General features: G+C 40.9%; 1 pseudogene; it reads left to right on the forward strand.

Moving 5' to 3' along the window:
• The first annotated feature begins 1 nt into the window (after position 1).
• Positions 2-5,913, forward strand: LOC111895586 (BEL1-like homeodomain protein 2; annotated as a pseudogene).
• Positions 5,914-15,969: the final 10,056 nt, after the last annotated feature.

A 15,969-nucleotide genomic window follows, 5' to 3' on the forward strand; every position in this document is an offset into this window, starting at 1 on the left:
AAATCAGCGGCCTTCTGCCACCACCGGAGATTGGTATGGTCATAGTGCTCAAGCCATGCAGCTTTTCTTGATGAACCATCACATGATTCTCCTTCCTCGCAATCTTCTTCTCATCATCATCATCACCATAATCCTTCTACTTCTTCTTCAACACTTCACATGCTTTTACCAAACACTGTCCCATCTTCTTCTTCACCCTTCATCATCAACAAAGCTCGGTAGTTCCTCCGGTTCCGGGCATGGCCAATTCGGTCAATCCACGCAGTTCGCATGGGTGCCCTCCTGGTAGTACAACCCACGAAGGTGGTGGTGGTGGTGTGGATACCCATGGGCTTTCTTTATCTTTATCTTCTACTCTACAACACTTGGAAGCAGCTAAAGTTGAGGAATTAAGAATTAGCGACGATCCAGCTGCAGCCATGTTTATTTCAATCAAGCAGGTGGTGGTGGTGGAAGCGATCATATCGGAATTTGCAATTGCAGGGAGGAGGAGGAGGAGGGGTTATGGGTCAAACCCACCATCAATTCATGTCGGGTATGGATCTTCTTCTTGGGTGTAGTGGAAAGCTGTTAAGGACTTCAAGATATGTGAAGGCAGCTCAAGAATTACTTGAAGAATTTTGTAGCGTTGGAAGAGGTCAGTTCAAAATAAACAAGTCTTCAAAACATAATACTACAAACAACTCAAATCAGAATCCAAGTAACAGCTCCGCCGCCGGTGGTGGTGGTGCATCTTCTGCTTCCTCTAAAGATCTTCATCCTTTGTCATCTGCTGAGCGAATTGAACATCAAAGACGAAAAAGTAAACTCTTATCCATGCTTGACGAGGTAAGTCAATCTCTCCTCTCTCTCTCTCTCTCTCTCTCTCTCTCTCTCTCTCTCTCTCTCTCTCTCTCTCTCTCTCTCCTCTCTCTCTCTCTCTTCTCTCTCTCTCTTCTCTCTCTCCTCTCTCTCACACACACACACACACACACAAAAGAATACTGGGAACCAATAATTGAATCAAGAATTTTAAATTTTTTGAAATTCCACCGGGGACACGAACAAGATTCCGGTGACCAATTGAGCAAATTGTATGGGTAAAATCCAGCTGAAAAAAAAGGTTTTATCTGACAGAATAACCTGAATTTTCCTGAATTCTTTTTTACTGTTCAATGATCTAACATCTTAAGAATCTGTTATATATAGTTAAATCTTGAAATATGTACAATTTTCATATATTATAACTTTTTTTTTGTCCATATGTCAATGCGTCGGCTATATTCATCATAAATTCCAACAACTTATATACGAACGTCATCTTATATGATTAAGAATTAGATAGGCTTAATCATAGCTAGTGATCTAGATTCTTATTTTTTTCCAGGAAAAAGCTTTCAAATTTTTAAAGGGAAAATCCAATTCATCACCATTACAATGTCTTGACGTATGCTATGATTGATATGTTCCAACTTCTAAAATTTTCCAAATCATATTAATATATATAATATCATATCACACGCATAAGTCTCTACATATTTTATTATTTGTACGTACTATGTATGTGTACATGTGTTATAAACTTATATGTATATAAAAAAATCTTTAACTTTATTGCTAAGTAATTTCTATCTATAGAAAAGTAGAATCTTGTTAATTGTTGAATATAGATTCGTTGAGTGTTGTACTGATTGATACCACTTTCAATTTTTTGTTTTGGTCACTTAAATTTGTTGTTTCCAAGAATTACAATATTATGTTTTTGGTATATATAATCAATATTAATATGTGATTTAGTGTGAACGAACGAAAATAACAATTGAAACACGAAAATGATCAGTGGATCGGAGATACCAACCCTACTGTGAACAAATGCAAATGGTGGTGAATTCGTTCGACATGGTAATGGGTTTTTGGGGCTGCAGTTCCATACACAGCACTAGCACAAAAGGCAATGTCACGCCATTTTCGATGTCTAAAAGATGCAATTTCAGGCTCAATTGAAGAATAGTTGTGAATTATTAGGCGGGAAAAAGATGTGGGTTCTTCTGGGGTGACTAAAGGAGAGACACCGAGGCTTAAAATGTTGGAACAAAGCTTAAGACAACAAAGAGCATTTCATCAAATGGAAGATGGAGCCCGAAGCATGGAGACCTCAACGAGTTTACCTGAACGCTCTGTAAACATTTTAAGAGCTTGGCTTTTTGAGCACTTTTTACACCCCGTAAGTACTTAATTACTACGTACTATATACTCTATACTCTTCTTCTTCTTCTCTTTTTACTAATGAATTTCATGTTGGATCTTGGTTATCAAGATTCAGGCTTTATGAAAAAGAAATGGTGGAAAAAATTAGAAAATTAATCAATGATGAAGTCATAGATAAGAGAGTGTGTGCTTTAAAAATGGCAAGGGATGTGTCTGTGTGTTGGGAAGCTTTTATGATTGAGAGCGATTAAAGAAAGAAAAGATAAAAAAGCATGAGTATCTGTCTCTCTTATGATAAAGCTGATAAAGTTGGTGTTTCATTATTTGTTTCACTCGATTATCTTTCTTTTAATCCGCTAAGAACCTGCTATATATATCATTGAGCCTTTCACATACGTAAAAACACCATTTTTTCAACACACGTAAGTTATATAATGATGGGCCGAAAAGTTTTTTCCAAGGTGGAAGCTGCAACTGAAGGAGAATTGGATTAGTCGACGTTTTTGATGATTTTAAAGACAGTTTTTGAGGTTTCTTTTGTGTTAAACTTTACATCAAGAAAATGACAAATGATTGTAAAGTTTAGTGAGCTTTGATAGAAACACATGAGTATCGTATATAGTAAAATACATATTTTCATGTGAGTTATGTGTGAGGTACAATTCACGACTGATGATACGTGCATGATCACAGAATCTAATGGGTTATATACATATATGTATATCTTGTGTGTGTTATAATGTGTGAGAGAGAAATCTAGCTACAGATTGTACAGAATTGTCTTACGTTCATGCAAGATATATATATATTTATATAATCCAAAAAGTAAATGAAAGAGGGTTCAGTAATCAGTAAACAAATGATATCTGTACTTAATTAGGTTATAAAATTCGGTATATTATATATATGAATCTAAATGCATTTAATTGAAGTGGGGATGCATCATATCCTGTCGTTTTAATTGACAAAAATCGTTCTCAGGTATCCAAGCGATGCCGATAAACACTTGTTAGCTCGACAGACTGGCCTCTCCAGAAATCAGGTTCATTCGTGCTCTCTCTCTCTCTCTCTCTAGATCTCTCTCTCTCTCTCATATATGTACGTACGAATTATATATTATGTTATAAGAAAAATAATGCACACATGTCTGTATTTATGTGAGTGTGAGCTTTCGTTTTCACGTGAAAATGAAGGAAAAGAAAAACTAAGTTTGGAAGGGATCTTGCATGATTCTTGAGTTTTTCTATTCTTTTATTGGATTCGTTGAATAGTTTTACAAAATCATCATGATTTATATAGAAATTATGAGCTGTGAGAACGAGAACGATGTAATTTTTTCACTTCAGAGGTTTCTCTCTTTACCCCACCTGCACACTGGAAGAAGTAATAAATAAAATTGTGTACATGAAATATAGAAGCAGTTGTAGGTCTACTTTCTCGTGCTTTCTTTGTCTTTAATCATTTCCTCTCTCTCTCTCTCTCTCTCTCTCTCTCATCTCTCTCTCGCTCTCTCTCTCTCTCTCTCTCTCTCTCTCATCTCTCTCTCTCTCTCTCTCTCTCTCTCTCTCTCTCTCTCTCTCTCTCTCTCTCTCTCTCTCTCTCTCTCTCTCTCTCCTCTCTCTCTCTCTCTCCTCTCTCTCTCTCTCTCTCTCTCTCTCTCTCTCTCTCTCTCTCTCTCTCTCTCTCTCTCTCTCTCTCTCTCTCATCTCTCTCTCTCTCTCATATTTATGCTTTAATTCATTTCCCCCATCAATATCATACAGTACAACGTCTGTGTGTGTATATATATTTTGGCCTTATATATTAAATTAAATGCATGATGGTGGCCATTTTGCAACTACCATACAATATTTATCTTAAACTATTCAAGATTTCTTTTTGCTTCATTTCCTCATGCTAATTACCAAATTTAATATATTAAGTATGTGACATATCACCTTCATTTTTTTGTATTTTAAGGTAATTAAATTTTTATTGGAGCATTAATTAAGCTTGTACTTAGGTTACGTTCTACATCAATGTTATTTTTTTTTCTAGGAAATCTCATAAGCTTGGTGTGTCGATAAATCTGATGAATAAAACACGATCATATATAATTAAAAACACTTTAAATAGTTATGATTATTTGACTTTAAAATAAAGATGGTATGTATATTTAATATATATATTCGTTTTTGTAACAAGGTCCACTATATTGTGATATATATATATAATGAAACCTAAAGTATGCATGCAAACACTGCTGCTAACATGAATAGTACAAAGCTAGCTAATTGGAAGTACGTACTCTTGGCTTTTTCAGAAGTCAGAACAAAATGACCAATCCATCACAAAGGTCCCATTCATTGTACTCCTTTTACAATGATGATGATGATTCACTAGCTACTATACCATATGTCTTAACCTTTTGATCATAACATCGATCCATGTTTATAAAAGTTACTTTCATCTCTAGCTTCAGTCATTTACTATAACATCGATCAGTAATTCTTTCACATTCATAGTAAAACTTACATGCATGCAAAGGTGAACTCTGACACAAAACTAAGGTTCCTAAAGAAGACTTTAATCAATTAATGTCATGCATTGGATCAAGAGATTAAAATGTCCACATGTACATTGCATTTTTGTTAGTTGATATGTGTGTAATTAGTCTAACACAACAAAAGTGGGAAATAGTGTTTTACTTTTAAAATAAAGGTAAAATAAAACTCATTAAAAGAAATGAAGACAGACAGAATGCAGACAAAGTAAGAAACAAAAAATGTAATGAAAAATATCAATCACTTAATGTCTTGGAATCCATGTATAGTTGGAATCTTATTCATGATCATATTGCCAAATGTTTTATAATAATTATTTCAGGAGTTAATAATGGAGGATATGTATATGTTTGTTTTTCAGGTGTCAAATTGGTTCATAAATGCAAGGGTCCGGTTGTGGAAACCAATGGTGGAAGAGATGTATCAACAAGAGAGCAAAGAAGAAGCTGAAAACCCTAATCAAAGTCCTCAAAATCAAGACGAAGATCAAGTTGAAGATGATGAAGAAGATGAAGAACAGCAACAAGAAGATGATGAAGAAAACACGAAATACCATAATCATCGTAAATATCAAAATCAAACAAGTAATTCCCACCCTTCGCCACTTTCTGCTTCCGCTTCTGCCACCACACAAACTACAATGCCTCCTCCGCCACCTCAGACAGGTGCTCCGACAACATACACCACCACCACAACCACAACCACAACAACAGCAAAAAGATCCGAAATAAATGACTCTGAAAACGACCCTTCACTCCTCGCAATCAATACACAACATCGTTTCTCGGAAAACCAAGCTGCAGCTGCTGCTATGTCCTACTCGTACCCACCTATATCAAACCCAACCGGCGGCATTACCACCATGGCACCACCACCTGTATCCCATCCCTTTGACGCTGACACATGCCGACGCGGCAGCATGCTTGGCGCTGACTACAGGACCACTACAGGAGACGATGCTGCTGACATTGGGTCAACATTGATAAGATTTGGGACCACTTCCGGTGACGTGTCACTCACATTAGGGCTACGTCACGCCGGAAACCTGCCGGAGAAAACGTCTTTTTTCAGTTAGAGATATTGGGAATATTTAAATTATTAAGCTTCGATCATTTCATAAAGTACCCGATGGTATAAGTTATTAATCTTTTAATTTTTAATCAATTATTATACCTTAAATCTAGTACAACTTCTCTTGTTCTTTTTTTTTTTTTTGTTTATTTGAACTAAAATAATTAAAGAAAAAGCAAAACTTATATATATAAACGTACACCTTCACACTGCGATTTTCATACTGTGTTCCTGTACTAATTAATTAAACGAAGATAACTGAAGTGAGATGAAATTTAAAATGCATCTTGTTCACATGCTATTCTGAAATATCGTTTTTGTTTCAGATTTAATGCTTGAAGTCATATATCTCATTTTGGCTTTATTGGAACTTATTTAGCGAAAATTAATCATCTTGATTTACTTTTTCCTGAAATGTCACGCTCATGAGACATTGTCGACACATATATATATGTAATGATATACAGCATGTATCTTTAAAAGCAGATGAAGAATCTTTGGACAAGCTACCAAACAGGACAAAAAAACTATCTTTGAAAGCAAGATCAAGAATCTTGGACAAGCTACCAATTAATGCTGTTAAAACGTCAAAATCTACAGGGTGTGTTACTTTGGAAATTTATGAAGGAATTTCACCATCAGGATTCATGGTTGTTTCACTGTTACATTAATGGAAATAGAAATTGAGAGGTGAAAGTGAAAGTTCCAGCAAACTGTCTTTTTTTGTATTGTATAGTGATAGTCTGATAGAGGAAACTAGTAACATTTTGAATTATATTTTAAGTAATAAATTGGATTATTTATTCTAAAACTATGTAGGATCTAACCTACTTATAATAGTATGATGCTATAATTAACAACTTTTCACAAGTTCCAAGTTACCATATGATTATTATTAGTAAATAATGTAAATACTTTACTATTATAGAAAAATAAATATAAGTAGAGTTCGATACGTATTATGTGTGACATCATTGGGGTGGAGTTCTTAATTTGTCACCAATATTGGTCATGTAAAGTTTCTTAACTAATATTACATATGGTATTAAAATAGAACATTAGCATGTATGCTAATTGTGCTATAGCTTGTTCATTACAATTACATTACAGAAAAGCTATCTTTCAAAGAGCGTGATTTGTTATAATTATATAATTATAAGCACAAAAGGCAAAGAAGAACACCAAGAACACAAAAAGACTGTGAAAACCCTTGTAGAGAAAATTAACACACTAACTAACAATTACATAGAAGATAAAGAAATGAAAGTATATTTTTATAACTGAAATGAATGAAAGTGAGAGGAAATTTAAAATTTATGTGTCGCAAAAGGATGTTGTCACAAGAGTTTCTTCATTAATGTTCTTTATTGATGTAAAGTGTTCAACATCCCATTGATCATGTTTGGTTAAAAATATCGACATTGTTATTGTTCTAATGGAATCTTGAATTATGTACATAGCCGTGACCTTGAAGCGAGTAACTGCCTTTCTAAACCCGATATTCTTCAACTTTCAGATGTGGTTTTCTTGACATAAAAGTGAATCGACTTCGAGGGTGTGGTTGTAAGATTTATGTTGACCCTTTCCCCATGAACATCGCACGGGTAATTAAAGAGACGACGTCCTTTTTTCTTTTATATTTAGTATGTAGTTTCATTTGGATAAATATATTTTTATAGTGGGAAACAAAGTTGAATAAAATGAACTATATTGGTTAATACAATGTAATATCCTAATTTTGTGCCTAGGAGTTTTACCCTTTTAGGTGGAAAAATAAAATTCTGGAAATAGAAATAAATTAAATTAAATATTCAAATATAAAAAAGAAATAAATTAAAATAATAATTTTAATAGAAAGTTCTATATTTAAAACAATAATTAGGACAACAAGGAATTAGATGGGGGACTAGTTTTGCCAAATAGAAAACTTGAAGACTAATGTTGACCTAATCAATGATAAACTACTCAAAAATAAGTGTTTTGTGGTTAAAGTATGAAAAATAAAATTTACATTAGAGTATTTGACGTTTGGTGTCAAATATGAGAAGTTAGAAAGTTAGCAAGCCCAAATATGCTAAATGATCAAAGATGTAGTTATTTGAAGGATTCTTCCCTATTTAAAGAGGAAGAATGCGATTGAGAGAATAGAGGAGAGAGAAATGGTGATTTATATTGTAACAACGTGAATTTCCAAAATAATTTTTCATTTTTAGAACATTCATTCACTTATAAAATAATGTCAAACACATTGTATCAAATGTTATCATCACAAAACATATCCCCAGAATCTCAAACATAAACTCCAATGCGTGTGTGTACGAATCATGTCGGCGCCTTCCCGCGCTCATCACTAGTACCTGAAACACATAATACAACAACTGTAAGCATAAATGCTTAGTGAGTTCCCCAAAATACCGCATACAACAAACACGCCACTCGAGGCTATAATACGACCTTCCGGTTGATGTGTCTCAGCGGGACCCTCCAGTCCCGTAGCTCGTTCGACCCTCTGGTCCGATCGTAGCTCGTTGGGCCCTCCGGCCCGGTCTGTATCGTTGGATCCTTCGGTCCGGTCTATAACATCATACAACATACATACAACACATAGCACATAATCTCATACATAACACATAAGACCCTCTGGTCTACATAATATACCACTCTAGGTAACGTATAGTGAGAAGACTCACCTCGATGTCTCGGTAAGTATCTGACTCGGTAGAGATGTGATCTAGCCTCCGCCTAATCACATAAAGTAAATACTCTCATAAATACAACTGTACTCAACCCTAAAAGTCAACAAAGTCAACGGTTAAACTTTGACCCGACTCGTCGAGTGCACTAGGGCGACACAGCGAGTCTACACGTGTCCACTGACTCTCTTAGTCCCCCTCTTGGCACGTCGAGTTCTTCCCCTGACTCGACGAGTTCCACCTGGCATGAATCGCGGGGCCACCCTGACTCAACTCGCCAAACCTCAAGAACAACTCGGAGAGTTCCACTTGAACTCAGTCCCCCCTGACTCACCGAGTTATTCCACAACTCGGCAAGTCCACTCACTGAGTGATTAACGGGAAATCTTCATATTACTCGCCGAGTCTGTTCTTCGGACTCGGCGAGTTCATGCCATGCATAAACTCTATACAACTCCTGAGGTCAGATCTGTTCCATACAATCATAGATCTGGCCTCCCCAAGCATGATAATCACGTAAAGTTCGGACCTTGGCACTCATATAACATCTTAATGGTCCAAAATGGTGATTTAGCCCCAAAAATGACATTCCAAGCTCATGGCTCCCAAAGTGACTCATAAAGCTCCAAGGATTAAGGCCTGTGGACCTCTTTGGGTCCAGATCCAGAACACAAACTCGAGAATGGACCAAATGCTCCACTTAATCAACCTCTAAAAGTGTTAGAAAACCCTATCACAAAGAATCAACATCAAAACTGAAGAAGGTCCGAGAATAATACTTCAATACAGTCTCTATGAACTCAAAAACCACCAAAATTGCACCTCCTCCAGCCTCCTCTTGCCTTGATCACTTCCTTCTTGCAAAAACACCCACAAAAGGATCAAGAATGGCCTCTCCTTCCTCACAAACGCTCTAGATCTCTTAGGGTTTCTCTCTGGGGGTTGGTGGCTGCAAATGAAGGCCCTAAGACCCTTTAAATAGGTCTCAAACCCAGGAAGTTAGGGTTTCATTATACATCATGGACTCGCCGAGCCCACTCGTGAACTCGCCGAGTCCAGCTGTGAACTCGCATACGATTCTGCGACCATACTCGGCGAGTTTAGACGCCAACTCGCCGAGTCTCCCCACAACATTCAAAAATAAAGGAACAAAATATAATACCTGAGAACCCGGATGTTACAATTCTCCCCCACTAGAATCAGATTTCGCCCTCGAAGTCTCACTCTGCAAACGACTCCGGATGCTGCTCCCGCATCTCACGCTCCGGTTCCCAAGTCAACTCCGACCCTTTCCGATGTTGCCACTAGAACTGCACCAGAGGCACTTCCTTATTCCTCAAAACCTTGATCTTCCGATCCCTGATCGCCACCGGTCTCTCAGCATAATTCAGGCTCGCATCCACCTGAATATCTTCTATTGGCACCACTGCCGACTCATCGACTATACACTTTCGCAGCTGCAACACGTGGAAAGCGTCATGAATCTAACCCAACTCTGCAGGCAACTCCAAACGATAGGCTACCCTGCCTACCCTCGCGATCACCCTGAAAGGACCAATATATCGGGGCCCCAACTTGTCCTTCTTCCTGAATCGGATCACTCCTTTCCAAGGAGAGACCTTCAGGAGCACGAAGTCGCCGACCTGAAACTCGAGCTCGAACCAGCGTCTGTCCGCATAACTCTTCTGACGACTCTGAGCGGTCAACAACCTCTGTCTGACCTGTTGGATCTGCTCTGTCGTCTGAAACACAATCTCGGTGCTGCCCATCACACGCTGCCCTACTTCTTCCCAGCAAATAGGGGTTCGACACCTCCTCCCATACAATAGCTCAAAGGGAGGCATGCCAATGCTCGAATGATGGTTGTTGTTGTAAGAGAATTACGCTAAGGGCAAATACGTGTCCCAACTCCCGCCGAAATCCAACACACATGCTCGGAGCATGTCCTCGAGCGTCTAAATCATCCGCTCACTCTGCCCATCAGTCTATGGGTGGTATGCGGTACTAAAATGCAGTTTCGTAACCAATTCCTCATGAAACTTCTTCCAGAATATGGAAGTGAAACGCACATCTCGATCTGAGACAATCAAGATCGGCACTCCATGCCGCGATACCACCTCTCTCACATACATCTCTGCCAACTTCTCCGCGGAAGAGCTCTCGCTGATGGCCAGGAAGTGAGCACTCTTCGTCAACCTGTCCACAATCACCCAAATTGCATCGACACCCCTCGCGGTCCTTGGCAATTTGGTGATGAAATCCATGGTAATCTGTTCCCATTTACACTCGGGAATCTCTAATGGCTGCAGCTTACCATGTGGACGCTGGTGCTCGGCCTTCACCCTGCGACAGGTCAAGCACCTCTCTACAAACCATGTAACATCCCTCTTCATACAGGGCCACCAATAATCCTTTTTCAAGTCCAAATACATCTTAGTGGCCCTGGGATGGATCGAGAATTTCGATCGATGGCCCTCCTCCATCAAAATGGTACGCGTGCTGTCCACGGACGGTACCCAAATCCGACCCTGAAATGTCATAAGCCCCCGGCTATCGATAACTAATTCCGATACCAGCCTGATGACTCGTTCTCTCTTCTGGCTTTCTGGCTTCACAGCCTCATCCAGGGCCCCACGAATAGCATCCAACACCGGTGTCATCACTGTCAATCTCAAAAAAACATCTGGTATTGGGGCGCCCTCTGCCCTTTGGCTCAAAGCATCGGCTACCATATTAGCCTTGCCCGGGTGGTACAGGATCTCACAATCATAATCCTTTACCATGTCCAACCACCTCCTTTAGCGCATATTCAGGTTGGGCTGATCCATCAAATACTTTAAGCTCTTGTGGTCTGTGTATATCGTACACCGAACCCCATACAGATAATGTCGCCAAATCTTGAGAGCGAACACTACCGCTCCCAGCTCCAGATCATGAGTGGGATATCTCGACTCATGAGGCTTAAGTTGCCTCGATGCATATGTTATCACATGCCCCCTCTGCATAAGCACCGCTCCCAATCCGGATATCGATGCATCACAATATACCACAAAATCTTCCATCCCATCCGGAAGGGCTAACACTGAGGCTTTGCATAACTTTTGGCGAAGTGTCTCGAACGAGGTCTGCTGCTTCGGACCCCAAGAAAACGCAACACCCTTTTCGGGTCAACTTGGTGAGTGGCACGGAGATCATGGAGAAATCCTTAATAAATCTCTGATAATAGCCGGCCAAACCCAGAAAACTCCTGATCTCGGTGGGTGATCTCGACACCTCCCACCTCATGACCGCCTTAATCTTGGCCAGATCGACCAATATCCCATTCTGGTTAACGAGGTGCCCCAGAAACTGAACCTCTCGTAACCAGAACTCACATTTGGAGAACTTGGCATAAAGCCTCTCTGATCTCAGAACTCCGAGGATCTCCCTCAAATGCTCCTCATGCTGCTCTCTGGATCTCGAATACACCAATATGTCGTCGATGAACACGATCACTGAGCGATCCAACATCGGTATGCACACCCTGTTCATGAGATCCATGAACACCGCCGGTACGTTGGTGAGTCCAAAAGGCATCACCACGAACTCGTAATGCCCATAACGACTCCGGAATGCTGTCTTCTGGACGTCCTCCTCCCGCACCCTCACCTGATGATAACCAGACCTCAAATCGATATTGGAGAACCAAGATGCTCCCTGCAACTGATCGAACAAATCATCGATCCTCGACAATGGGTAACGGTTCTTGACCATTAGCTTATTCAACTCACGATAATCAATGCACATCCGGAGCGAACCATCCTTCTTCTTGACAAAAAGAATAAGCGCCCCCCATGGCGAACTGCTTGGCCTGATCAACCCGTTCCCCAACAGCTCCTGAAGCTGCGAGGATAACTCCTACATCTCCGGAGGCGCAAGGCAATAAGGCGCCTTGGCGATAGGCGCAGCTCCTGGAACCAATTCAATACTAAACTCTACTTGCCTCTCCGGAGGCACACCCGACAACTCCTCTAGAAACACATCCAGAAACTCGCGCACTATCGGAACCTCATCAACCGACTTCGGTCTCTCTGAAACAACCCTTGCATCCATCATATATGCCACAAATCCCCTACAGCCCTGTTGTAGACTCTGTGTCGCTCTGGTGGCCGAACAAAATGCTGACCCCGCACGTGTACCCTCGCCGTACACCGTAAGAACTCCCCCACTAGGGTCTCGAATCATAACCAATTGACGCTTGCAGTCTATCACAGCTCCATATCGGCTCAACCAATCCATACCCACTATACCACACACGTCCCCCATCGCGATCGGAACCAAATCTATCGGGAACTCCACACTAAAGTTCTCAAGGACGCATCATCGAATCAAATCCGAAGCATAGACTGCTCGCTCATCAGCTATGGAAACTCGCAGAGGCCGATCCAACGCCTCTCGACGGATACTAATATGCTGACTAAATGCTATGGAAACAAACGACCGACTCGCACCCGAGTCAAATAATACCAACACAGGCACAGAACTCACAAGAAAAGTACCTACGCATATCATCATATAAGCATAAAAACTCAACTCAAATAAAAGATGAAAAGATAATACACACCAGCCACAACATCGGGCACCGCGTGGACCTCCTCCGCGGTCAACTGAAATGCTCTCCCACGAGCCTTCGGGGCCTCGGCCTTCACCGGCCGAACCTCAGTAGTCCTAGCAGCAGGCACAGATCCCTGCGCTGATCCCTGAAGAAGCTTCGGGAACTCGACCTTCCCGTGGCCGGTCTGGTTGCAATGAAAGCAAAACGAAAATCCCTTGGGGCAATCCATCGCGATATGCCCCTCCTTCCCACACTTGTAACATACCCCAGCCCTGCACGACCCCTCATGACTCTTACCGCACTTCCCACAAGTGCGGCCCTTCGCGCCCCCAGATCTCGAATCAGCGGGTCTAGCCCGCTTGGCTGCCGGCTGAGACTGAGCTAGCCGCCGATCCACCCTCTGTGACTCGGCCTCCACACTGGCCTGAGTCTCCAACTCAATCTCTCTCTTCCGGGCATTTGCCTGAAGCTCGGCAAATGTCCGGTAAGTCGAGTTCACCACGAACTCCTGAATATCCCTCCTCAGCACACTCAGATAACGGCTCATACGAGCCTGCTCAGATGACACCTGCTCAGGGCAAAACATCGCCCTCTCATGAAACTTTCTGGTGATCACTGCCACAGAATCAGTACCCTGCTTGAGGGTCAAGAACTCCTGAATCAATCGTTCCCTCTCCACCGGGGGAACATACTCCTCTTTGAACATAGCGGTGAACCTCTCCCAGGTCACCTCGGAAATCTCAGCCAAAGTGAAGTTCGTCGTCACGAACATCCACCAATCCTTCTCTCCCAGGCGGAGCTAGTTCAAGGCGAACCGAACCCTCAAGTTCTAACACCTATAGAAACATCCCTCGATGTCAGAGATCCACCTCATAGTGGCCCTCTGGCCCGGTCTGTATCGTTGGATCCTTCGGTCCGGTCTATAACATCATACAACATACATATAACACATAGCACATAATCTCATACATAACACATAAGACCCTCTGGTCTACACAATATACCACTCTAGGTAACGTATAGTGAGAAGACTCACCTCGATGTCTCGGTAAGTATCTGACTCGGTAGAGATGTGATCTAGCCTCCGCCTAATCACATAAAGTAAACACTCTCATAAATACAACTGTACTCAACCCTAAAAGTCAACAAGGTCAACGGTCATACTTTGACCCGACTCGTCGAGTGCACTAGGGTGACTCGGCGAGTCTACACGTGTCCACTGACTCTCTTAGTCCCCCACTTGGCACGTCGAGTTCTTCCCCTGACTCGATGAGTTCCACCTGGCATGAATCGCGGGGCCACCCCGACTCAACTCGCCAAACCTCAAGAACAACTCGGCGAGTTCCACTTGAACTCAGTCCCCCCTGACTCTCCCTGACTCACCGAGTTATTCCACAACTCGGCAAGTCCACTCACTGAGTGATTAACGGGTAATCTTCATATTACTCGTCGAGTCTGTTCATCGGACTCGGCGAGTTCATGCCATGCACAAAATCTATACAACTCCTGAGGTCAGATATGTTCCATACAATCATAGATCTGGCCTCCCCAAGCATGATAATCATGTAAAGTTCGGACCTTGGCACTCATATAACATCTAAATGGTCCAAAATGGTGATTTAGCCCCAAAAATGACATTCCAAGCTCATGGCTCCCAAAGTGACTCATAAAGCTCCAAGGATTAAGGCCTGTAGACCTCTTTGGGTCCAGATCCAGAACACAAACTCGAGAAGGGACCAAATGCTCCACTTAATCAACCTCTAAAAGGGTTAGAAAACTCTATCACAAAGAATCAACATCAAAACTGAAGAAGGTCCGAGAATAATACCTCAATACAATCTCTATGAACTTAAAAACCACCAAAATTGCACCTCCTTCAGCCTCCTCTTTCCTTGATCACTTCCTTCTTGCAAAAACACCCACAAAAGGATCAAGAATGGCCTCTCCTTCCTCACAAACTCTCTAGATCTCTTAGGGTTTCTCTCTAGGGGTTGGTGGCTGCAAATGACAGCCCTAAGACCCTTTAAATAGGTCTCAAACCCTGGAAATTTGGGTTTCATTAAACAGCATGGACTCGCCGAGTCCACTCGTGAACTCGCTGAGTCCAGCTGTGAACTCGCATACGATTCCGCGACCATACTCGGCGAGTTTAGACGCCAACTCGCCGAGTCTCCCGACAACATTCAAAAATAAAGGAACAAAATATAATACCTGAGAACCCGGATGTTACATATATGGAGCAAAGGAAGATTTAGAGTGTTTGTTGAAAAATTAAGCTAGGATTTGAAGATACGAATCAACATATGGCTAGAGACATATAATTTATCTACATCTTATGTTAAATTCAAACCTAGGGTTTGGGGTGAAGCACCAAATCCGATGATGGTTCTTATTATTGTGATTAAATAATAGATTCTTGGATGGTTTTAGTATTTGGACTCCCTTCTTCATTGAACCAAAACCTGCTTGATTTAATGGACAATTGGTTGATATTTCTAGCTTCATGCTCTATTAATGGTGGAAACTTCATGAACTTTTATTTGTAGGTATATGAATGATTGGAGGATTTAATTTTTTGGGATCTTTTTCTAAATCATACCTCCGTGCAAATCCATGACATCATACAATGAGTTTCACCAATTAATAAACTTAAGGTTAGAGCAACAATGAGAATCCATGAGAGTTTGAATAAATCTTTAATAATTGGAAAGATTAATGTCAGAATGGTTTCAATGATTCAATTAGTATCTTATGTGATTTGGATTGTTATTTGAACAATAGAATGATCTGGGCGTGAATTACTTGAAGCAATATCAATAGATAAAGCCTAGAGGAACTTCATGGATGGAATCCCAAATTCCATTCCACGGATTCCAATGAA

This window comes from Lactuca sativa, chromosome 4, assembly GCF_002870075.4.
Source record: "Lactuca sativa cultivar Salinas chromosome 4, Lsat_Salinas_v11, whole genome shotgun sequence".
Lineage (NCBI taxonomy): Eukaryota > Viridiplantae > Streptophyta > Magnoliopsida > Asterales > Asteraceae > Lactuca > Lactuca sativa.